Source organism: Balaenoptera musculus, chromosome 11 (assembly GCF_009873245.2).
Source record: "Balaenoptera musculus isolate JJ_BM4_2016_0621 chromosome 11, mBalMus1.pri.v3, whole genome shotgun sequence".
NCBI classification, from domain to species: Eukaryota; Metazoa; Chordata; class Mammalia; order Artiodactyla; family Balaenopteridae; genus Balaenoptera; species Balaenoptera musculus.
The window spans coordinates 92,956,091-92,982,649 of NC_045795.1; positions in this window are offsets into that span (position 1 = coordinate 92,956,091).

A 26,559-nucleotide genomic window follows, 5' to 3' on the forward strand; every position below is an offset into this window, starting at 1 on the left:
GGAGCTCCTGGGTGATGCCTGGTCCATGGACCATACTTGTAATAGAACTAGAGTAGTGGATGTGCGCTACTCTTTGGTCTGTTCCTCATCACCCTCTTTGAGTACCGCCTCCTCCCCACTCTCTGTGATTTAGGTGGGGCTGCCAACCAAGGGTGCCTGATCATCTCTGCATCAGGGTGGAAATGGGTCTCAGGTTGGTCTGAGAACCAGGGAGTGGTCCATGGCTTGATGTATGACCTGGACAGGGCTACTCAGAGTGTTTTTGGAGGGATTTATTTATTTATTTAAAAAAAATTTATTTAATTTATTTATTTTTGTCTGCACTGGGTGTTTGTTGCTGCGTGCGTGGGCTTTCTCTAGTTGCGGTGAGGGGGGGCTACTCTTTGCTGCAGTGCGGGGGCTTCTCATTGCAGTGGCTTCTCTTGTTGCAGAGCATGGGCTCTAGGGCGCAGGCTCAGGAGTTGTGGTGCACGGGGCTAGGTGCTCCGCGGCATGTGGCATCTTCCCGGACCAGGGCTGGAGGGATTTAGATGGATACTAGATGAGAGAGGAAATTTCCCTTCTTGTGAGGCTACAGAGGATCAAGTGAGCCTTGAGCTTGCCTGAGAATGAAGTCAGCAAAGGGAAAGCAGAGCCAGGGAGGTGGAGGAAAACATTCTCTTCAGGACAAACTTTGAGCCCCATATCTAGTCCTGCCATGGACTTCCCAGAAATGGGAACCAGCACACTCCTCCTTTGCTTAAGCTTGTTTGAGTTTGACTTCTGTCGTTTACAATTAGAAGAGAGTCCTGGTCCAGGACTCCTGTAAGCTGGAATGTGGCAGGATGCTAATGTGTGGACATAAGCGACAATCCCCTGCTCATGGGAGTCTCTCTGTAAACTCACACGTAAAAGAAAACTTTTGCACTGGATGTTTGTTAAGAATGGCAAGGCAGAGTTTATTTGAGTTACTGCAATTGGGGGAGAGAGACTCCAGTATAGAAAGGAGCTAGGAATTCAGAGCCAATGAGCAGAGTGAGGGAGGTCAGTGGATGGAAAATAACTAAGAGAAAATTAATTAATAGCAAGGGTAGGGAGATTCTTGCTAAATGGACATAGTATTCTTTGCTAAAACTGGGGTCAGCTGGCCAAGGATGTGGAAGGTCAAGGTCAAGGCCTAGTTGATAAGAGGGCTCAGAGGACCCTGAGTAAAGGTTGATCAAGGAGGGAGTCCTCGTCACAGAGGAATCCTAAGTACAGTCTGCCAGCGCGGCTCCTAAGGGCGTGGGCACAGGAAGGAACCAGGACACTGCCTGCAGGGATTCTCACAGGGTGGACCCTGTCAGCAGAGATCTCTGCAGATGGTCAGAAGTATTGTCAGCCCACTTTTCTGTCTCAGGTTTGCCCAAGAAGTGCCTGCACACAGAGTAGGTTCAGCGAAGGTTTGTGGAATGACCCTCTGCTTACCTGAGGCTGAGGAAAAGGTGACCTGAGTTCCCTTTAGGAGGGGACAAGTTTTTGATTCCGCAAGAAACAAAACTGATGATGAAGAAGCTTCTGGAAGAAAGGCCCTATGAGTTTAATTTGCAGAGACTGATGGTGTGCAGTTGATCTGAGTTTTTGATAGAGGGAGGGTTTGATGGGAAGAGGGTGCCATAGGTTGCTGGGAAGCAAGAACACAGGACAGAGATAGTCAGTTATAGGTACTGAAGACAGAGGCAGAACCACGCTGGGTCTTGAGGGGATCTCTGGAGCCAGAAACATGTTTGTTAATCAAGCGGCGTGATCTCCATTTTGTGCTGCTCTCCTTCCCTCCAGATAACCACCTCTTCCTCCTCTTGGCATTTTTCTCTTAATATCCTCACCCCATGCAAAATCTCACTGGTCCATTCCTTCCTTCTGTTTGTTTATTTATCTGTTAAAGAAATATTTACTGCTAGGCATTTGCAAGATTAAGTGTTAGGAACCAATGGTGATTTGAGAAGCAGATATAGTCCCTGTTTTCATGGGGTTGCAGTCGAGAGGGACAGAGAAACATTAATCGAATAAGCACCCAAATGCATACTTAGAAATTCCCATAGGAGCTGAGAAGCAGAGCCATGCACAGCACCCAGCTCAAGGTCTTCATTGACACATTTTACTACTGACTGTTTGCATTAATGGGACTTAACCGGTTCAGAAAGTTGAAGCTACAAATAGCTGTGCTGTTTGAGAAAATCTGTTTATCCAAATTGAGACCTCCCAAGTAGCTCTCACTAGGGTAAATGTCTCTTTCTCAGGGCAATAAGTTTCTTAAGTAGACTCATCAAATGACATTTCAAGACTGTGTCAAAACCCTTGCCTGGCTGTGTCTGCCAATCCTAAATGATTGTTATGAACTTTGCCCATGACCCATCAGACCTTGCATTAGGTAGTGGCAACCTGCGGTATAGCACTGGGAGCTCAGCTCGTTGCTCTGTGACGACCTAGATGGGTGGGATGGGGGAGGCCCAAGAGGGAGGGGATATTGGTGTACATATAGCTGATTCACTTCATTGTACAGCAGAAACTAACACAACATTGTAAAACAATCTTACTCCAATTTTAAAAAAAAGTGCTCACACACACACACACACACACACACACAAAAGAGCCGCCTTAAACCAGTTCCCCCAAATTTCCTAAATATTCCAGCTGTGTCTCCCCACTCTGAGATGTTACTACAGTTTTGCCAAGGCTGTGCTCTCCCTTGTTGTGAGAGCAATGAACTTGAAGTTGGAAAGATGATGTTGGTGCTCTGAAGGTGTGGATTACAATCCTAAGACACCTTAACAGCAAGGGATTGGGACCCAAACTGGAGGTTTCCTTGGAGAAGTAATGCTTGAGCTGAGTTTTAAAGGATGTACAAGAGCGAATATGGTAGAGAGAGAGGAGAGGATGAAGGAGGGCAAGGAATAGGAAAGGAAGAACATGCAAAGGCCCTGGGGCAGGAGGGAGCGTAGAGCTTCAAGGGACAAGGACAGGTCAGATTGGCCAGAGCCCAGAGGGCAAGGGCCTCACAATGAGAGTTTAGGCTGGGAAAGTAGGAGAGAGCAAACCACACAGGGCCTTATCAGCTGACCAATTTTGTGATTGTGTCCTTCATCTGGAGAGCACTGAGAAGCCATTGACAGATTTTTTTAGTTCAATTTTTATTTTCATTAGTGCTCACCATCCGCAGTCAGCAAGGAGAATTAATTAGGAGGCCACGGTGTTTATCCTGGGTAGAAACAGCCAGAACAGCTTGCATTAGGGGATGAGAGGGCTAGCAGAGAGATAGCAAGAAGAAAGTGGATGGACTTGGGAGGTCTGTAAAACAGGGCTGGAGAAATTAAGTCACTTGACCAAACTCACATAGTGGCTATTTAAACTTACATTAATAAATTTTAATATATTAAAATATGTTTCTCAGTGGCATCAGCCACATGATGAGTGCTCCTTAGACACATGGGGTAGTTTATTGGACAGGCAGATTATAGATCATTTCCATCGTCACAGAAAGGGTTGCTGGAGAGCACTCACCTAGCATCCAGGCCTCTTGAAGTTCCTTGCCTAAAGCGTGGACGGCTTCCCTGCTCAGTTTGGAGACTGAGTGCTCAGGGCCTGAGGTCAGCAGCTCTAGGCTGTGCTTGACCTGCAGGCGCTCCCCAGGTGCTCCTAAAACAGAGCAGGGTCCAGAGCAGCTTTGTTATTCCTGCCCTCTTCACTACAGGGTAGTGACTGAGGAGTCTTAGCAGCTGTGTCAAAGATGCGCATGTGAATCTCGTCACAGAGCCGCCGGGGCTGCGTGGAGACCCAGAGGGACCGAGCACGGACCCTTCTTCATGCACAACCAGCACTCAGGGGTTTGCCCAGCTTCTGAGTATATTGGCATGCAGCACACACATCTCATGGCTGGCATTGCGCATTCCTGAATTAGATAAAAGATGTCAGAAGAATAATAAAGTTACTTTTGGCGAGTACATATTATCTATAATGAAATAGAATGGGATTGTAGAAACTACAACTCAGTCTTCCATCTCAGAGGTTGATTAACTCAAATCCCCCTAGAATCAGTAGTAGGATCTGGGAGTGTAATAAAATGGACTCATTTTTCACATTTTTTTTTCCTTGAGTGCTGGTGGTGTAAAAAGAACAATATTAAAAACACACAAACAAACAAACAAAAAACAAGCATTTGTTTACATTTCCCTTGCTGATTTAAGACTGATTTTTGTGGCGATTTTTGTAACAGTCCTGTTATTTTGGAATAGTGGCTTCCATCTCACTTTAGTTTAGAGCCAAGATAGCAAATCCATGGCATATGTCTCTGCTCCCCCATCCCTTGCAGACATCATTAATCTATCTCAGAACTCTTTCCCTATGATTTCAGACATGGCCTTAGAGTCCTTCTCTCCTCAGCAGTCCTAGGAGGGGAGAGAATGGGTCAGAAACCCAGTTGCTATCCTTGGGTTAGGGACAGGTATTTTATCTGAAATGGAGGAAGATAAATACTCATTCCTCAGAACAGTGGTAGAAAATTGTTCAGAGCTGTTTACTTCTGTGAAAGAGGGGAACATTCTTGCTATTTTGGGGGTCATTAAAGAGGAATGGTTTATCCCAGTCAACCCGGCAGTGGCTAAATTGTCGTAGTAGCATCACGGAGAATAATGGGATCCCTCAACGTGATGGGGAACGTATTTCTCAGCAATTCCATAGGCTTTTTTTTTGTCCTGGAAAACTCACTTATTTAATATTTTACAGCCAGAGTCCTACTGATGAGACCTAGGGCTGTTCCTCACCCAAATTTGGCAGAAAGCATGTGGTGTCTCAGATCTGGTTCTGATTCCATTGGCTTTCTTGTAAACCACCTGCCCAGCATCCCACTCAAACAAGCAAACTGACTGAGGTAGAATGAAAGATTTCTGGAACTTGGGAGACTCATGAGTGAGTGAATAAAGGAACATAGCCCAGTGTTCCCCAAAATGAGTTCCAGGGAACCATTCTCCAAGTGTTAATAGGAGTTATAGGTTAGAACAGTTTCATGGTCAGCCATGTTTTGGACGTGCTGGGTTAACCAACGTGAAATAAGCTTCTTTAATGTAGGACTTCTCAGAGCTCTTATGTATCAATGCATCTTGTGATTCACCAACAGGGTGATGCAACATGCAGCATGTTCCAAACATGTCTGATCACAGGATCCTTCCTATTTTTTTTTTTTTTTTAATATATGAAATGTATGAAACATCTTGCAAGACTAGTATTCCAAGAAACACATTCTGGGAAGTACCACCCTGGTCCAAACTCCTCATTTTACAGATTGTGAGAAATGAGTCCCAGAGAGGTTAGCATGACTTTCTCAAGGTTTTGTAGGATGGTGGTTAGGCTGGGATTCAAACTTGTCTGAGGTCAGTGCTTGGGCCACTACATCATGTCACTTCTTGGAGAGTTGGAAGTACCTTGTATCTCATCCTTCTACAAGAGACCCTGGGTTAATGCTACCCCTTCCAGGCAGACTGTTAGTACATAATATAAGGAAAGTTGGCTGAAGCAGTCTCTGAAACATGCTACCAGGACCATCAGGTTCATGGTTTATCACCAGCAGAGGCTCCAGGTGGAGGGGTGGGTCTTTGTTAACCTTGTTCATGTAATTATGAAAATTGAGTGCCATTATTTTTGTTCCTAAATAGCACTGCACAACCTCATCAATTGATCCAAAGCCTTTTTGTGGAGTCTGGCTATTCTACTTGTTGGCAACAATGAGTGCCTTAAATTGTGAGTTCCATGAAGGTACAGAGGCGATTTGGGACATTCTCTTGGGCCTTATTAAATCATTGCAGGTGCTTAATTAAACTGTATGTTAACATCATGGGAGCCCTTCAGAAAAATCCCTTACCTAGGCCTTGAGACCCCTGATGACACTATGTAATAATGTCTTCATTTCACACGTGATCGATGGAATTAATGAACCGTAGCTAGTTTCTAACAATCTTTTGTTGGGGTCTCCTAAGCTTTCTGTCTTTTCTCAGAGATAGGCTGCATATCTATCTGCACAAAATAAGAGAATTCTTAATGTTTGCAAGCCCTCTACTGAGCACGTGTCGGTTTAAAAATCACACTTGCTTGTTATGCCTACTCTTCGGCGTGTTCTCATACATATTAGGGAGAAGCTTGTGCTTTATATCCCAAAAAAGGCCCAAGAGAGTAGTGATTGGATGGCACCACAGCCTCACAATTTCTTCCCAGGGAAAAACACTAAAAGGCATCAGAGGACCCTTCTCCTTGGAGCCCAATTGTACCTGAAAGATTTTCTGTCCCGCCTCATTGCTGCGTGGGCTCTGCATGCCCTGGAGACCAGTGATGTTCAGCTAGCAAGGGAACCAAACTTTCCCAGAGGAGCAGGGAAAACCTGGATATAGCTTAGCAGGGCTTCCAGCAGGCAACGATGAGAGAGGAAAGCGATTTTGCTGCTTGCTGACTCTTGATGTCCCACAATTTCTGTCTTGGTGTGGTCAAATGGGCTTGAAGTACGGTTTAGACCAGACAGGGAAGCAGCCCAAGTCTGGCGATGTCAGGACAATGCTCTTGGCCCGGCTTACACCACTCTGTTCTCCAGACTTTGATAGAGTTTGTTGGCTCTCACCAGGTTCATAGGTCACGTGGCATTCTGTTCCCTTGTTCTAGGCACTACGACTGTGTACGAGTTGCTGTAACACATAGTGATTTATGCCCATGGATTCTGTGGGTCAGGAAAGCAGACAAGGTATAGTCCCTCCGATGTGGCACATCGGTGTTCCAGGATGTCAGGGTCTCAGTTGGGAAGACTCAGAGTCTGGTGGTGATGCAACTGCAGGGAGCTGGCCTCTCCCAAAAGTTCATTCCTGCACATTTGTGGTATCTGGATGAGGATGATTCAGGTTCTGGACCTGGCGTGGCTTCCTTACAGCGTAGCAGCTTCGGGGTCGTTAGACCTGAGGCAGAAGCTGCCTCACCTGCTATGACCCAGCCTCCAAATCCATCAGCAGCAACTCCGTTCTACTCTGTTGGTTGAAGCACCTGCAGTCCTGCCTGGTTTCCAGGTTGGAGAGTCACAGTACAGGCCATCTTTGGCAAATGCAATCCTTCACCTCTCTTAGGAGTCCGACGGGAAGGGGCCAGGCTGAAGAAGGGGTGACAGCTTCCAGTGTATGAACTGGAGAAGTGCCCATGTTACCCACTGGTGCTCCGAATTTCCTGGAGTCCTCTTCCTTCTGTAACAGGGAGATCTCCACAGGGAGTCATGAATCTTAAGCCAATTAGCACACTAGCTAGCACGTAACAGTTTTTCCTAAGTGCCGACTCATGGGAGGCAGTTGTTAGCCTTTATGTAGGCTTCATATACTTTAGAAAAAGATGCCCTCTGGATATTTGGAGGGGCAAGCAGAGCCCCTTTTGCAGTGTACTTACTGCACAACCAAATGTAGCAGTCCTGGTAACTACTACTGATGTAACTGGTTTTACCATTAAAAAAACAATCAAAGCTTTTAGCAGTCTCCATGCCTCCTGGTTGCCTTCCCCAGTGTCCATGCCTAGCTGCCCTTTTCACTGGACCCATGTTCCTCCCCTTCCCAAAGCTCTCCCCTTTCCCTGAGACATGGCGCTCTCTGTAGCAGTTCACCCGCTTGGTGAGGAGAGGACAACTTTGCAGGAATGCTGATGGCTTAATGGAATGAAATACGTGTTTTACATATTTCTGAACAATTTTTAGATTTGTAACTTCAAATGTAATAGATATGTCTTCTAAAAATTCAAGGAAACAATGTAGAAAGGTAAAATAATAGTAACTCAGAACTCTCTTTACTTGTGGGGATTTCCAGCAATATAGTAGACCTGTGTGGAACTAAGGTAGAGGGTATGTGTGGGTTTGTGTGTGAGAGAGAGAGAGAGATTGAGAGAGAGAGAGAGAGAGAGAGAGAGAGAGATGTGAAGAATTGCCAAGTAAAATATAGGACCCTCAGTTAAATTAGAATTTCAGATAAATAATGAATTTCTTTTTCGTATATCTCAATATGTTAATCTAAAATTTTAATTCAAGTGGCACCTTGTATTTTATTTGTTAAATCTAACAACCCTATCTCTGTGATGTGCGAGTGGGGAGTATATGGTGTGTGTGTGTACGTGTGTATGTGTGTACACAGGGTGTGTGTGTACACAGTGTGTGTGTGTACATGGTGTGTGTGTGTACATGGTATGTGTGTGTACCTGGGGTGTGTGTACATGGGCTGTGTGTGTGTACATGGTGTGTATGTGTGTACATGGGTGTGTGTGTGTACACGGTGCGTGTGTGTATTATATGTGTGGGGTATGCGTTTGGGTGGGGGATTGGGAGGGTTGGTCAGAAGAGAGAGGAGATATAGGAAACCTGAAGATGGTTTTGTAAAGTTGTCCCCAAATCAGCCTTGTAACGTACAGATTTTTGTTTTTGTACTTTTAATACTTTGTTGTAACTTATTGGTTTACATGTCCAGATCCCCACCGGACAGAGAGAGTCAAGAGCTGAGTCTTGTTTGTCTGTAGTCCCTGCATGTGGCATAGAGTACACATTTGGTAGCATACACGCAGATCTGGGTGCTCTCAGACTTTAGAACAGTCAGTATCTTAGTCTTTTGGGACTGCTGTCACAGCTGGGCGGCGTATAAACAACAGAAACTTATTTCTCACAGTTCTGGAGGAAGTCCAAGATCAAGGTGTCAGCATGGTTGGGTTCCTGTGGGAGCCCTCTTACTGGTTCATAGGTGGTGCCTTCTCACTCTGTCCTCACATGGTGGAAGAGGTGAGGGAGCTCTCTGTGGTCTCTTTTATAAGGGCACTAGTCTCATTCATGAGGGCTCAACCCTTGTGTCCTAACCAATGCCCAAAGACCTCCCCCCCATCTAATACCATCACCTTGGGGGTTAGGATTTCAACATATGAATTTTGGTAGGATACAGACATTCAGACAACAGCAGTCTGGGACTTAATTCCGGTGCATCGGTCTCCCTGAATATCAGCCGTGAAGCCACCCACTGCTTGCTTTGAATATCTCGTCTTTAGTATGTGGCAGAGGAGCCTTGGTTTCCCAATGGTGGGCCATCAGAGTCACCTGGAAAGTTTGTTTAAAACACAGGTTTGTGGGCTCCACCCCTCCAAGAGGTGCAGGAAGCCTTGAGTGAGAAGGAATGACGCATAGGAATTGAAGGAACAATAAGTGTTCATGTTTAATTATCTCCTCTTATAAAAGGAAAAAAATAACAGAATCAGACCTATGAGCTATTCTATGAATGAATGAATGTGTGTGTATGTGTGTATGCAAATCACACACACACACACAGGCAACACAGTGTGAAAAGTGAACCTTGGTTCATTGATATTTTATAAAGATTTTTCTGAATTCACGTTGGTGCTACCACTAGTGTATCACTTGCCTTGAGCAAATGTCAAGTCATAAAGATCAGCCTGCAGTGAGCTGGGCTCAGAAATGTCTGTACGGAAGATTGAGGGAAACAAAGAGTTTATTTTCCATTAGTAAAGCCCAACTAAGCTTTTCAGAGCGAAGATGTAGCTTCAGTCTGATAAAAGTACATCTGTACTGACTTTAGACATAGAGGGCTTCCAATGGTGGAATGAATTCTTCTAAAGTAATATTAAAAATTTACAAAGAAAGAAGCCATGAGGTGGGAGAAAAGTAGCATTTGATTCTCTGAGTTCCAAGTTCATGAGGTTAAAAATTCTTTTAGATTTTTCTTTAGTGTTCTCTCCAAAAAGACCAATTCAAAAACAACAGAATTACTCAAAAGAGGTTACTCAAAAAAAAAAAAAAAATCAACTCTGTAAATACAGTAAAAACCATTGAATCATATACTTTAAATGGATGAATTGTGTGGTACGTGAATTAAATACTGATAAAGCTTTTATAAATAAATTTTTAACAATCAGGAGAACCAAATTCCATAAGCACTAAGCTCTCTGTAAGAAGCAGGTCATTTTCACTGGAAATTAACAGTCTGATGATAAATCTTCTGGCAATTTATCTTCTAAGTATGACCTTGTTGAAGAATTTATAATTGATGTAAGTGATAAAATTTTAAAAAATGCTATGAGATGGATGGTACTATTGAAAATACTAAGAGAGTAGAGTTTTAGAAAACATTAATGGCAAAGAGATGTCAAATTATTCATTATCATTTTTCTTTTGTTATCTCCGTTTAATTTATTACCTGCTGCCTACTTGGGCTTAGTGGAGGGGGGAAGGGTAGCGAGGGATGAGAAATACTGATTAGTGGGCTGCTGTTAATTTTTCATAAGTCTCATTTACTGAAATCTGTAAGTTGAACATGGCTGCTCTTTGAAATGCCCTGGTCCCTCAGAGGTCAATCAATTTCTTAATCATGTAACAACAGCGGAAGCCACTGAAAAAGAGACACAGGCTGCAGAGAACTACACGTGCTCCCTTTCACAGGGTGCAAAATAGGGAATTCGATGTCTTCTTCACAAACCTCATCTAATAACACTGCACATCTGACGGCCTTGGGGGAGGGAAATGAAACGTACTTTTAAGCGAGAAAAAAGGAAGTCCTAAATGATCATTGTTAGATGAACAACAGAAAAAAATCAAGACCTCAGCAGCACCTGATGAAAGGCAAATTATACTGTTCACATTGATTGCTTTTCCTCCCTTTTTTCAAGTGATTTATTATCCTTTGATATTACAGTCAGTTAGCTGGCTCGCTGCAGCATAAATATTTGATCTTGGCGTAATGCTTTTCACAACTCCTTTTTGCTATAGCCAGGCATCTTTGCTTTTTGCCTCCATCTTTCCTTGATGAAAATGAGGAGGTAAACGTTAGGTGTGTGAAGAGAAAGGAAATCATTGACCTGTAAATTATCCAAGCGAGGGAGAGCCCCAGGGATTAAAAAATATCAGCAGGGAGAAGCTCCAGATCTGTATGTCCCAGGTGCTATATTTGGTTTGTCCCTTTTCAGTTTTTGTGTGTAGTTGTTGGAGAGAATCAGGATAGTACGGCGCTTATTTTGTCCTTAAATTGCAGTCTTTTTGTACTTTAGTGCTGATTAAAGCGAGCTCTACAAGGAGGGGGCTGGGTTTTCGACAGTCATTGTGCGTGTCACAATTCAGGTCCAATAGAGTGGCTGGGACAGGGCATGCATTCAGCTGCTCTGTGGGACCATCCGCAGTGCAAATTCTCCCCAAAAGGCTGCCACTGTGGGAAGCTGGCAGCCAACACTCCTAGCAACCTGGGTTTGAGAAGATGGGTCTGGTACGAGGGAGCTGGATGGGGCATTGGCCGCCTCCACTTCACCCAGTGACTTGAGTTCTGTGTTCTGAAGTCATCAAATCTAGTCCAGCTTCCGTAAGAGATAACCTTCCAAACACCAACGCAGGGTCTTATTCCCGCTCTCTGTTGCATTCTTCTTTTCTCCAGGTTAACTTGGTTTTAACCAATGCTCGTAAGACATGGTTTAAAGTCTCACAGCCTCCCTCATCACTCACTTCTGCAGTCACTATTCCAGGTTGAAATCTTGGCTTCTGCTTGGGTCCGTGTGGGACGTGGTGGTGGGGGAGAAGGGGGGGGCAGGAGAGGGGAAGTTACGTCCCTTTACTCATCCACAAAGCAGGGAGTGTAGTGTTTCCTATCTTATGGGGTGTTGGGAGGAGGCCATGAATGGTGCTTGAGGAGGGCTTAGCACAGGGCCTGACACAAGCCCATCATTCAGAGCATAATGGCTATTATTACTTCTCTTTGAGAAAATTGTTTGAAATCACTCATGGTGGCTTCTGGCCTTCCCCCTGGCCCAGAAGCCTCGTCTTTCTGTTCTTACTGGTCTGGTCCTTTGCCTTGCTCTGACCTTGGGTTTCCAAAACCAGGCTGTGCATCACAGCTAGATGCTGACGAGACTCAGTATTAGTCAGTGCTACCTTGGGTGATTTCCTTGAGCTCTCTGAGCTTCATTTATTTCCTGGAAAAAAATGTACCTTCCTCACAGTGTTCTGGGGTCAAATGAGACGGTGTGTCCAGGGCTGGCATATAGCAGCTCGTGACGCGGTAAACGATTACTACCATTTTCCCCATCTCAGATCCTCCTCCTGCCTTACTCCCATCTGTTGCTTGCTTTATAAATTCTCATTTGCCTCAAGTCTCAGTTTGCATGTTGCTTTCTCAAGAAAGCCTTCCTGGATCACCGTATCTGAAAGACATACCTTGCTGTTACTCATGCCATCCGCTGGACTGTAATGACTTCTTTATGGTGGGTACCTATTTACTATCTCTATGGTGGGCACCTATTTACTGTCTCCCCTACCGCTTTCTGCAGTGTCCCTAGCGCTTAGTACATAGGGCACACTCAATATATAGTCATTGAATGAAGACATCGTAATTGTTATCACTGTGACAGAGAAGGCTAAAGCAGGACTCAAGTGAGTTTTCCATCCCTGGAATTTTCAAACACAGAACGCTCACCCTCGTACGGCTCTAAGTAAACTCCCAAGTGCCAGAGTCTGTGTTTCTGTGACTGCAGGGCTGAATCCATGGTCATGATACAGGGTCCACTGCACAGGGCCTTCTGCATGGAAGTAGGAATCTGAAATTCTATTCCCGCAGCCTAAACCTTCTCTCTGTCTCTGAGTTTCATCCTTATCTGTTTCTCACCCATCCACCAGCTTTCCTGCTAAAAATGGCTCATGTTTGTTCAGCACGTATCATGTGCCAACCACCTGCACGATGCTTTATATGTGTTATCTTCCAAATCATCACAACCACCCTTTGTGATCGAAGTACAGTTGGTTCCAATAGCGTTGGGCTCTCAAACCTCTCAAATGTCAAGAGGTGGGGTTTTTGCCAAGGCAACAGAATGCTGAGGACTGCAAGGAAAGATTGTTACTACAAAAAGGTGCTAAATTCTGGAGTAGGGTTTAATTATACCTGAGGTATTTCTGACATGGTGTGTGTGTGGGAAGCTCTGCCTGTCTCTCTATTGCTGTTATTATCTTGTGGTCTACAGGTTAATTTTTCCCACCACGGGGCTCCTTAGTCATCTTTCCAATCCCCCAATTCCCTCTGGGACGCAGTCTCTGGCGAGGCACTCCACTGCTAATAAAAGTTGCCCCTTGAGTCCCTGACTATTAGCAATCAAATTCCTGACCATAGCTAATCGTCAGGTTTAATCATACGTTAATCATTTGCCGGAGTGGCGTGCAGGCAAACTTCAGATATTCCTGAGGCTAAATCTGTACCGCACAGATATGTTTGTGCTGTATAGAAATGCATCTACCGCAAGCGTTTTCCCCAGTGCACATGGGAGCTGAAGAAAGTGGGAAGCATGCTTGCATTTCAGGCTGCCTCATGTGATCTCTCTTGATGGATTTGCTCTTCTCAGCTGCCGGCATATCTTTTTTTTTTTTTTTTTTTAAAAGGGAGTACATTATTTTTCTTTCTTTCTTTCTTTCTTTCTTTATTTTTGGCTGTGTTGGGTCTTCGGTTCGTGCGAGGGCTTTCTCCAGTTGCGGCAAGCGGGAGCCACTCTTCATCGCGGTGCGGGGACCGCTCTTCATCGCGGTGCGCGGGCCTTTCACTATCTTGGCCCCTCCCGTTGCGGGGCACAGGCTCCAGACGCGCAGGCTCAGTAGTTGTGGCTCACGGGCCCAGCCACTCCGTGGCATATGGGATCTTCCCAAACCAGGGCTCGAACCCGTGTCCCCTGCATTAGCAGGCAGATTCTCAACCACTGCGCCACCAGGGAAGCCCTGCCGGCATATCTTTAATGCTGTATTTGATATGGTCCATCTCCCAACCTCTCTGGCTGTTCTCCATTTGTTTTGCCAGCTTCTTCTGAATATTTTATAATCAAGTATTTACCAGTGCCTCTGGAGCTCATCGGGAACTCTATCAGTGGGGTCCTTTCTCTGGATATCAATTCATCAAGCAGTGCTGAGCTCTCAAGACCAAGTCAAGGCCATGTTTCCTCTGCTCAAACCCTCCAAGGGGTGTCCCATCTCATTCGTTGAAAATCCAGTGGTCTGACCAAGGCACACAAAGACTTGCATTTTCTGGCCTCTGGCTATATCTCTCAGATATCATCTTCTCAACAGTCTCACTGGACTAACTCCACTCCTGCCCTGTTGATCTCCTTGCTGTTTCTATTGGATTTCTGTTGCTGCATAATAAATTACTATAATTGTAGCCACTCAAAACATCCCAACCCCCCATACCCCAGGTGCTATTATCTTACAGTTTTGTAGGTCAGAACTACAGGTGGGCTGAGCCACTTTTTCTGCTTAGGCTAAAATCAGCTTGTCTGCTGGGCTCTTTGTCTGGGGCCTCTGGGGAAAAGTTTACTCCAAAATTCATTCAGCTTATTGGCAGAGTTCATTTCCTTGTGGTTGGAGGACTGAGGTCCCTGCTTCCTTGCTGGCTGTCAGCTGAGAGCTACTCTTAGCTCCTGGAGGCCACCCAAGTTCCTTGCTGTGCGGTTTTCTCCATCTCCAAGCCAGCAAGTGTGCCTCAGATCCTTGTTATGCTTTGAATCTCTCTGACTTCCCCTCCTGCATCCAGCCAGAGAAAACGCTCTGCTTTTAAAATACTCAGGTGATTAGGTTAGGTCCACCTGGATAATCTTCCTCAGTAAAGGTCAACAGATTAGTAATCTTAATTACACTGGCAGAATTCCTTTAACATACAGAGTCATGGGAGTCATGCAGGGGAGGGAGGGGAATTCTGCCTCCTAAATTATTCCTCAAACATGCTGCCGTCAGTCTCACCTCAGGACATTTGCACTTGCTGTTCCCTCTGTCTGGAGCTCCTCCCCAGAGAGTCCCATGGCTGGAACAACTGACATATTATGTATTTACATGTCTCTTTGTTTGTTATCTCTCTTCCCTCACGGGAATAGGGGCTCCCTGAAGATGGGGGCTTTGCTGGCTTTATTCAGGGCGGCATCCTCAACTCCTAAAATAACGCCTGGCACTTAGCAGATGCTCCCCACGCATAAATAAATGAATGTATAAATGATCTTCAGCTTTCTCAACTCCTCTTCTTCCTTTTCTCTCCAAGATGTCTCTGAATTTTACAAGTCCCATAAAAATGCTCATTAGGAATGGTTTTTTCCTCTCTGAATATAAGCGTGAGCAATGAAAGGAATCAGGAAGCTCTGCTTTTCCAGTTGATCTACATAAGCACAGAGTTTAAAGACGAAGACTCTCTTATCTCTGTTTACCAGACTTTCTTCCCTTTTACACATTTGTCTCTTCTTTATCTGGCATGGTTCCCATGCAGTCCCATCTTTATGCCTCAGTTGGGGGTTGGGAAGGCCTTGAAGAGGTTTGATGTAGCTTCGCATTCAATGAGAGACTCTCCTAACCTGGAATATTCTCCCTCTCCTTGCCAAGAACATCCCCACTTTTAAAGGTCCGTCTCAGGTCTGACAGGTTTTGTGCACTCTTTGATCGGTACAGTTCATAGGGAGATATTTTTCTTTTGAACTCATTTAATACCTGAGCCAAAGGCAATGGAGGCACAAGGGCAGGATTAGGTGCACTCGTCTATTTTCCGGTTTGTCATTTTTAAAAGCGTTTGAGCCTTCATTCAAAGGAGACGGCAGTCAAAAACCTAGAATTCTGATTCTTCTTAAAAATAGGCACCCTAACACGGTGCTCTCATTTCCATATGGCAGCAACCGGGGCTAGAGAGGAAGCCGCCCCTTAGCTGGGGTGTGTGTCCCTAGTTTGCTGCAGTCCCCACCCCTCCCTACTGTTTCTCTCCAAATGAAGCCTGAGTCTTGTTGCAATTTACGATCATGGTTGTGCTGCTGTTTTTTCAAGTGAAGAAGTATTTTTCTGTATCTCTGTTTTATCAAAAGGGGAAAGTGAATGAGAGATCCACCCACACTACCTTATTGTTTTCCATCATCTGCCTGGGCCCTGTGGGGCTTTCGAGTTCTGCAGTTTCTTCCCAGTCTCTAAGCTCTGTGAGGCTGGAAACAGGCCCGCCTTGTTCATTGCTGTGTTATCAGAACCTGGAGCATAAGAGGTGATCAGTTGATATTTACGGAATGAATGAATGCCTGGTATCTGAAAACTGGGCAACTCATGTAGCACCTCATAACACCGGACTTTACTGTTGTCTTTTTATGTGTGAATATCCTTCCACAAAATCCGCCTGTGTTGTCCCTCCAACTAATTTCTTTAAAGCCTGAAACCATATCTGTATTCGTTTCCTCTTGCTGTTGTAGCAAATTACCACAAACTTGGAGTGTTAAAACAACAGAAATTTGTTCTCTCACAGTTTTGTAGGACAGAAGTCTGAAATGAAGGTGTTGGCAGGGCCACGTTCTCTCCGAAAAGTTGTAGGAGGGGATTCTTGCCGGCCTCGTCCAGCTTTTGACGGCTCCATGCATCTCTAGTTTGTCACGGTATCACTCCAGTCCCTGCCTATGTCTTCACGTTGGCCAGCACAGGGCTCCTCCTTTTCTCCGTTTCTGTCTTCATTTCTGTCTCTTAGAAGAATATCTGTCATTGGATTAGGGCCCACGTGGTTGATCCAGGATGATCTTACCTCGTGATCCTTAATTCAATCACATCTCGAAAGACCCTTTTGGCAAGTAAGCACATTCGCAGGTTCTGGGTGGACATATGTTTTGGGGGCCACTATTCAGTCCACTACAATATTCCATGGTAATTTCTATTCTTCATTTGAAAAATTTTGAGAGCTTGCTGTTTCTAAGGCTCTGTGCTGGGCACTGAATGGGGAGAGATACTGATTCAGCAAATAGGATCCTTCCCTCTGGGAGGGAGAATAAGGAATATATGCAGGGAACTATTATATCATGACATTCATGAAATGGACTCTCACAGCGTACAAAGCACTATGGGGTCTCAAAAGAGAAAGGTATCAGGGAATCAGGCATGGTGTTTAAAGAGGCAGGATTTAGCTGTGCCTTGAAGGAGGAGTAGAATCTTGAAAGATAGGAGAACATTTCTGTTAGGGTGAAAAGTATGAGAAGCCCAGAGGTGGAGAAACACCACATAGAACAATTACTTATTTTGATGAAACATCAACTATGCATCTCTGAATGTCCTTTGTCTATAGTAGTTGCTCAAGAAACACTTCACTGGCTGGAAGCACTCATGAAACCCCCCATGCCTTTGGTGCCATGCTGGGAACAGTACCAAATTGATCAATTTGTAGTTTTCTGAAAAATTGCGGTTCATGACAGTGAGATAGGAAATATAAACAACCAGTAAATTAATGACATTGACATTGTGCATTGGGAGGTAGTATTTGCTGCCGAAGCCCAGGGTTGGGGAGGGGATGCTGCAGATTGGCAGTTTAACCTCACAAGGATGCAGCTTAGCCACGGGGCTCTGCAGTTTTCACATTCTAAAATCTGACACTGCGGGCTGCTAATCATCCACTCGGAACCCACAGTTTCTTCATTGTTTCCAAATTTGATTAATGTTCCTGCCTTCATTCACCCTCCTGGTGGTGAGACATAGCGCCTCCAATTACACCCACCAGAGGGTTTCAGGCCACAGAAAAAATTTCTTTTCCAACAATGAGGAGCTTGAAGGAAAGTTCCTGAGAAAGCTACCTGATCACATCACAAAGGCTGTGCCGCCCTGGAGTGGAGCAGGAAGGAGGAGGTTACAGCTCCCTGGGCTGGAGCGAGACCATGAGAGGCAGTGGGCAAGCCAGTTTCAACAGAACCAAGGAGTAGCCTATGCAAGGAAAAATATTTGTAGTAGATTGCTACCTGCCTGTGTTGAAAGTAATGATTCTGACCTTTAGAGTATTTGTTAATACAAATTTAACTTCATTTAAATCTTGGTTAAATGCGGCTTTATTATATATTAGCAGACTTTCAAAATGTAGACGTTCTAATAAGATTTTGGATTCATTGACTTTATTGAGTACTGATGATGGGCTCGTTTCCTTGAATTCGGTGATGCCAGCCCTGCCTGAAGATGATTGCATGTAGAGTCTGAGAGTTTCCTGATGCCTTGGTACCTAGAAGGGCATCTCATCCAGCTAACGTCAGTGCTTGAATCCATCTCGCTCCTTGTCTGCATCATCTGGCCTGGCAGTTGACCAGGTTCTACTTGGACACCCTAGTGATGGGGCACTTTTTACCAGAGGAGGGAACAATTCTGTAGGATGGCATTTGTTTTCCTTTTATTTGATCTCCAACAACATATATTTAAAATACTTAGAAATAGAGTCACAGATGTAGAAAACAAACTTTTAGTTAGCAAAAGGGAAGGGGAGAGGAGGGCTAAATTGGGAGATTGAGATTGACACATACACACTACTATATATAAAATAGATGACTAATAAAGACCTCCTGAATAGCACAGTGAACTCTTCTCAATACTCTGCAATGACCTATATGGGAAAAGAATCTTAAAAAGAGTGGATATATGTATATGTATAACTGATTCACTTTGCTGTACACCTGAAACTAACACAACATTGTAAATCAACTATACTCCAATAATAACTAATTAAAAAATACTTAACCCATTTTTTAAACAAAGAACTAATATATGCACATTAACCTGTCAGTACGAAAAGAGCATATTGTGAGACATTCTTTCTTTTGCCTCCTAGTCACTCTTTCCAGTATATTTCATGTATATTTCCAGAGGTATTCTTGCCTTAGGCAAAGGTGTTTGTGAATGTGTGTGTGTACCCAGTCTTATCAACTCCCATGTACTTTTTTTTTTTTTTAAGCACCAATGGGATCATACAATTCACAGGGCTCTGCACCTTCCTTTTTTTTTTCACACTATATCTTGGAAATTATCTTACATTAGCATATATAGTTCTACTGCATTCATTGTTTTCCATCTGTATAGTATTCCACTGTATAGCTGTTTTATTGTTTATAACCATTTCTCTATTAATGTTAATTTAGGGGTTGTTTTAAAAAAACCCAGATATTTTTGACTACCTCTTCTTGTTTTCATATATATTCTTGGATCTTTCCCCAAATTGATCCCCAGTGCCACTCTTTGTAACATGTATTCATCCTTCAAACAGTGTAAGCTCCTTGGAGAAGCCTTCCCAAATTCCTCTTCTTGCTTCCGAAGGCATTTTGCACACACCTCTGGGACAGCACTTGGCACAGTTTAGCTTTGCCTGGGGTGTGTGCGTGGGTCTGGGCTTCTATTAGGCCAGGCTCTGCCTCTTAACTCAAGGGTCTAGTACAGTCCTGGGTCTGGGTCACTTGAGGGCACCAGAGGCCACTCAGACCTCTCCTTTAAGCAGGGGATCTGGGGGGTAGAGGAAGATCGGTAGTGTGGTCATGAGAAATGTCTATGGCTTAAACGTCTTTTAGATATGATAGTTAAGACAATTGTTTACATGCCTGGCTGTGCCTCAGAAGGACTTAGGGAAATGAGTTAAGATACAAATGCTGGGGCCCTTCCTGGAGAGAATAGTGCAGTAGTCCAGGGACGGGTGTCAGCCATCTGTATTTTTAACAAGGTCCCTGGGTGACTCTGATATGCGAAGCCAGGCTGGAGAAACTCTCTCCTTTTTGGAGAAATACATGAAGTGCAAGGAAGTGTTTTGACCCTCAAGGAGTTCATAGTCTAGTTGGGAGACAGAGAAAATGGTAAAAAAAAAAGTGAAATTTCAGTACAAATAGAAATACATGCTAACTGATACTCTGTGGGGAGAGATCCACGCAGGCTGGGGCAATAGAAAAGGTGTCACAGAGAAAATGAAACTTCAGCTGGGCCTGGGACAGTGGTACCCACTCTATGGGTTTTTGTGGACTTGAGGTTAGTCCTTGTACAGACACTTCTGTAGGCTTTTAAAGGGAGGCAGTAGGGATCAAGAACAAGGGCTTTGGAGCCGGCTGCTTTGCTGCTTTGCTTTAAGTCATGGCTCCACCGCCCCTGGTTGTGTGACCTCAGGCGAATAAGTGCACACATCTAGGCCTCAGTTTCCACATCCGTTAAATGGAAACAACAACAGTTCTCACTTCAGAAGGTTGTTGTGAAAATCAAAGGAGATTAATTTATGCAAAAATCTTGGTGTCTCTAAGCCCTTGATAAAGGTGATCTTCTAATAATATTGAATAATAAACACAGACCAGGTTTCAGTCTCAGTCTTTCACTCAGGGAAGTCAGATGTGGTTTACAGGGTCTAGGACCCAGCGGCAAAAGAAGACAGAGGGCTCTGTCGGAGAGAGGAGCTGACATACTTTGTGAGCGCCAGTGAATTTTCTGCTGTGAGACTCTCAGCCGTGACCGACCACCCGTTTCAACTGCAGGCCAAAGTAGCCCCCTTAGCCCTCTCTGTACTGGTTTGTTTTCTGAGTGGGCAGCCTATGGCGCTGTGCAAGCTGGGAATAGGCCAACATTGGCTGCAACCAAGGAATGGCATGATATTTCCCCCGAATCCTATTAAAGAAAAAAAAAAGAAACAGAATGTGGATGAAAGTTATTTTCCTTCTATATCTGCCTTGAGCCACAGCTTATCACCTAATTGTAGGTGAAGCTTTAGGACTGTGGGAACCAGACTTTTCTCTTACTCTGTTTCAGCGACGGAGGCATCACCAGATAGGAGGCAGCTAGATGGTCCACTCCAGCTCCCTTCTTCCTCATCCCTCCCCAGCCAGTGGCAAAGCCCTTCTCTGAAAAGGATCTGATAGCTGTCTTGTAGACCAGGTGTGGCTTGTGAAAAAGCACTCTTGATATACGTTGAGCTCACAACTCACAGTCTCAGGGGCTAGAAATAGGTAATTGGTGTTGAAAGATGAGAGAAAGGAAAAGAGGAAGGAAAGAATCAAAGCAAAAAAGGAAAAAAGAAATGCAAGGAAACAAAGGGTGAAAAAACTCAAGAAAAGTCAAAAGGAAAGGAAAGAACACAAACAAGAAAGGAAGAAAAAGAAAGAAAAGAGAAATTGGAGGCTTCTCATCTCGTCCCACTTAGATGTCAGTTAAGCCAAGAGCTGTCTGGCCCCACTGATGGCAGGCATGTCACTGTGCTCGCCAACCTTTGTTTAATGAACAAAACATCATTTGTTTCCAGGTCTCTGCTGATATCAATCAATAAAGTTGTTTCTCTTACCAAGGCACTACAGGTGATACTCGGAGACGTACAATGTGCTAACTAGCTGGAACAACTATTATTTTTGAACTTTAATGAGGTACCAGACAAGAAGGGCAGTTAATTTCTACCTAATGATCTGATGCGGCCCTTGGAGATGTGCGACCGGGTTGCATCGCTTTTATTGAACAAGGCTGTCAGTATTGTCTGACCACGTGTCTAGCAAAAAGCCAGTGATTGGATGCTGGGACTGCAGAAAGACATGGTTACATAGTCATTTTATAGCACTCAAATTCTAAAGTGTTGGGTGAGAATAGGAAAGAACAACTATTTATTTTTAAAGAGAAATCCAATTGGGTGAAGCCAATGTTATGGAGCTTAGACGTGAGCAATAAAGATGTAAGCATGTTATAGGTTTCTTACACAGTTGTCTAGGGAAAACCCTTGATCACTTTTCTGAGTAGTGGCCCATTGTGGAAAATTGCTGATATGTACTGTAATTTCTTTAATGCCATCAGTTATGCTGGACATTAAAAGATATTTTAAAATTATCCGTATATAATAAAACATACTATATCACTCTAGATGAATGAACTTTTAAACAACTGTGACTTTTGGAAGGAGGACGCCAGGATGGCATGCAGGCTTCCACTCCTCGTTATATGTGCAGACATTACTAATCGATCACGGCACGTTTCCCACCATGTCCAGACATGACTTCAAAGTTATCTTTTTCTTCTCTCTTTGCTGGTTTTTTGTTTGTTACCTTATGGAAACGCTTAAGGATAAACAGCCTGGGCTTTGTATTTCTGGCTGAATCACTAAATGGCTCAGTGCTTTTTATGCCACTTTGAAAGGTGGGCCAGTTTAGAAATTCCACTGGGGAATTTGAAAGAATTGCTGAGGCGAGTCTTTATTTGATGTTTTGAGCTTTTTACTCCACACCAGATATGGATGGGCGCCAACTCCTGGAACAGATGGAAAATTGCATATTTCAGGAGAGAGAGAATATGGATTGCACCACGTGAGAATCCGGTCCTTTAGGGGGAGAAGGTTTTCTCTGATGGCAAGGAAACATCAAGGGACCCCGCGAATGCTCTGGTCGATGTACTTGGTTTCTTCCTTCTTGTATCTTGAGCAAAGGCTGTCAAAGGACCACCCAGAATAGAATAAGTGATAGGAAGGAATAGTTAGGCTATAGTTTTCAAACTTGAGATGTGAAATGGTTTCATTAAAAATGCCTTCTTCCCAGGCTGAAAAGACACAGCCCTCTCCTTTTGTTGACGCATGATTATTAGCATCTTCAGGATTACTTGAATTTGTTTTGTAACTGACATGACACAAAAGGCATCAGAACTTTTTGAACCAAGAAGCAATTACAAAATTCAATAATGCAGGAAAAGGAAAACAAATAGGCCTTGTCTATTAGTACACAATGGCACTAGAAATAGACAACTGCAATTTCATGGCTGACCTGTGCTGTAATTTACCCCTGGTGGTTCCCTTACTGAAATTTTAATTCTTGAGACTCTCCGTTTGTCCAAAAATAATCTATATGTGAAAACCATGACACAGCCTCTCTCAGTAAGAAAGAAAGACAAGGTGATAGGCATAATCTTCATAATCGCTTCTGTGACATAGCTGAGGAGAGCAAAGTTCTAGAGTGCTGGAATCCTGGCTTGAGTCTTGGCTGTGCGGACTTGAGCGAGTTATGGGACCTCTCTGAATCTTAGTTTCTTCTTCTGTAACTTGAGTAAACATACTTGTGTTAGAGCTGTTAGGAGAAGGAGAGATGAATGAGGGCATGTGGTATGCCCAGCACAGAGCCTGATACATTGAAATGGCTCAGTAATTTTATTTGTTATTCTTTATGGCTTTGGATGGCAGTGTTCTTTCTGGTTTAGAAGGTATTTAGAAAAAATGATCTTGGGATTGTGGAATGGAAAAGCGTCCACAATCACGCTCCTGTGTTTAGATTTTAAACTCCTGCCTATAGCACTTTTTTCATACTTTCTTTGATCAGCAACAGAAATGGCTCAATTCTTCCTCCCTCTTTGTATCCACACCCTTTGCTGTGTGACTTCAAAGCTACTCCTCCTGAAACTCCACTCCTCGGATGGGACTCACTCCCAGCCACAACTCAGATTGGGACCTGAACCCACAATCCCTGACATAGGAGGGGACTTGAACCCCCTATCTTTTGATTGAAACCACTCACTTGGTGTCAGGACCTACTGAAGCTCAGGTTCGTTTGTCTTGATGCAGAAAGAATTCAGCGTGAGGCAAAGTGATAGACAAAGTGTGAGTTTATTAGCATAGGATGCTTGTGAGAGATACAAGTGGGCAGGCAAGGGAGCACAGCCCCAAGAACAAAGAGGACTACATTTTTATAACCAAAGGAAAAACGGGGAGGGGAGAAGACCATCTTCTTTCTCATTTTTGGGTAGACGTTAAGGCTTACATCATTAGTTCCTCCTTTAACCCTATATGGTCTAACCAGGACTGTCATGTTGCTATTTAAATCATACATATATTAGCAAAAGGGTGGTAACATATACTAAAATATGGTAATTCATCTCAGGTTTCAGTATAATGTCTCCTTTCACCTAGTTTCTTTCCTCTTTCACCTATATTCCTGTCTTGGCTATGTGCAGAAATGCTACTCTTCAAGGACCGTTAACTCCCTGACTTCATGTAATAAGATTCAGACCCCGTACCTTTTGTCTTGTGTTTTAACTCTTAGGACTTGTGACTTGAGTGTGCCTGGTGCTTGAATGCGCCTGGTCTTCCTTCCAGGTAAAGTAGATTGTTGCTAGGCTACTGGATTCTTTTCTTGAGTGGTCATTAGCTTATATCAGTCTCCCAAACTCCCTTAAAATTCCCTTTCTGTCTTTAATCCCTTAGTGGGATTTTTAAACTAACTATCTAATCTTACTCTATCCCTATTTACTCCCATCACAAAAGAGGTCTATCTGCTTGCCCTTTGTTTCTGAATTTATCATGTGACTTTCTTTGGCCAATGAGATGTTAGCAGACATGATACAAAGAAAGACTTGATAAAGCTATTGAGTGTTTCTGCAGGTTCTGAGTCATTCCACAATGAAATTCCAAGTATTCACCACATTCCTATTAGGATTCCTTTGAAGGTCAGTTCCAGTTGGTGCAAGTCTCATGAAGTCCAGCACAGCACTGAGCCACTTCTTTCAAATCGTCTCATGCCATGTCTGCAGCCTGTTCTGGGGTTCAAAGAGAAGGGCATCACTAAGAAGTGTTGCCAGGTGAACATACGTGGCAGGGATGGCAGTTCATATATTGTAAAACAAACCTAAACACAACACAGATGTAGTTTCTGTGGTGCAAAATTAGATTATTTCCTTGGGAAAATGGTTTTATGAGCCAGTAATTCCAGCCAAGGGCATCTGACCTCTAGTCAGATCTCAGGTATATAATCAAGTCCAGCCAAGAATAGCAAAGCTGCTTAACTGACCACCACGAATTCATGAATAATAAGTAATAATTGTAACATGCCACCGAGGCTTTGTGGTTGTTCGTTATGCAGCATTATTAAAGCAATAAATAATGGTTACACTTCTATATATTATAGCTCAAATTCTCTTGTGTTGCAATTATGGCTTATTTGTCAGGCTCTCTAGATGTATTGAGAACTCATTGAAAATAGGGATGATATCTTATTTACCTTGTATCTACAGGGCCCAACACAGTACCTGATGGGTAATAAATATCTGTCACCTGAAGTTCTGGCTTTATTAGGACATTCCTTCACTTATTGGTATATTTGTTCCTACATTTGTACTTTCATCAGTGAATGTCTACTATATGCCAGGCATTGTGCTGGGTGCTAGGAGTACAAATGTGAACCAAATTGACATTAGAAGAATCGCATGAATTAGGAATGAGAACCGTGTCTATGTACATACCTTAAAATGTGAATAAATAAATGGATGAATGAAATAACCACTTAACAAATTCCTGCTATGTGTCAGGCCTGGTGCCCTCAGGGGAGGGCATTTGAGGTAAAAGAAATGATGGGGGAAGTGATGGGAGGATAGATGTATTAGAGAGTGAGAATGGAATGGAAGGGTTTGGGCTGGGGAATAGTGAGAGAAAGTTTTGAAATATAGTTCTGGATGGCTTTGGTTGATAGACCAAGGGGTTTGGATTATGGATGAAACCTGGAGTGGGTACCCAGGCCAGGCAGGTAATGTAAATAAGTGAAGACCAGATGTGAAGGGAGATAGAGTGGCAGGGACCACAGCTGGAAAACACGTGTCTATCTAGAGACCGCACCCAGGTCTAGCTCAGTGCTTCTTAAACTTTCGTGTGCCTGGAGGTGACCTGAACACCTTGTCTCTGGGGCTGTAGTTTTGGGACGGGGGGTGGAGGGCTGAGATTTCCTATTTCTAACAAGCTCCCAGGTGGTGCCATGCTGCTGGTTCCCTCTTTCACCCTCTGGGAAGGAAGGATCTAGTTGCTGTTTGCCACGTGACAATGCAGATCCGGCTTTGCCAGCACATTGAACCTTTTCAAGAAAACCCATAAATCTCTGTTTTATCTGAAATACTCAGATCTTTCATAGTAGTAACTAATGTTTGGAAAGATACTTATAAAATGGGCAACCTCTCTTTGACTACTTCCTGGAGTTAGGCACATGCACTATTCTGATTCCAAATGCTAAGGCATCCCACCTGTTGATGTCACCATACTTTGGACTTTGCATTTCTTGTGTTTGCCCTTGTGGCTATATGCTTTGCATTTCTCTAAAATCTAAGAAGATTTTAAGCTTCTTAGGGACGTGGATTAAATCTTCTTCTTCTTTTTCCATCTGCTAAAATATGTGGCAGAATGTTTCATACCCAGTGGGAGGTCAATAGATATTAGTAAACTACCTAATGGAGATAAATGGTGTATTTCATCAAGCTGGAATGGATTTTCATATATTATCAGTAGGAGTTTTATTTTGGAGTGGGCAAGAAGAGTTGCTTAATTTTATTAGTCACCCTCGTTTTTTAGAAAACATATTAATAGCTTAGGAATTCTTGGTCTGCATGGGAACAAGTTTAATATACTAAGATGGTTATGATGCATCGTAATTGGGCCGTGGAGGAGGGAGGACAGTCCTGTTCCGCTGAAGCAGTTGGGTAGTTGAAAACAAACAAACAAAAAGGCAAAATTCAGTAAAAGGCCCAATATTCTTAATGATTTATGAGCCAATCCTGAAGGACGACAGTGCAGTTTTTCTCGTGAAACCTAATGGGATTGAAGATGACACAGTGGAACAGAATTCATGGAGGTGGAAACATCTTATTTCTGGATTCTGAATATCTTTGGAGAGTCCGCCTTGGGCAGATGCCATTATAAGTTGTCAGATCCTGAAGGATTACTTCTGAAAACTATCAACCCTGCACTGAAGGCTCGACACCCCTTTGTACATGCATGACACTCTAGAGGTTGCTAACTGCTTTATTAGGGAAATTGA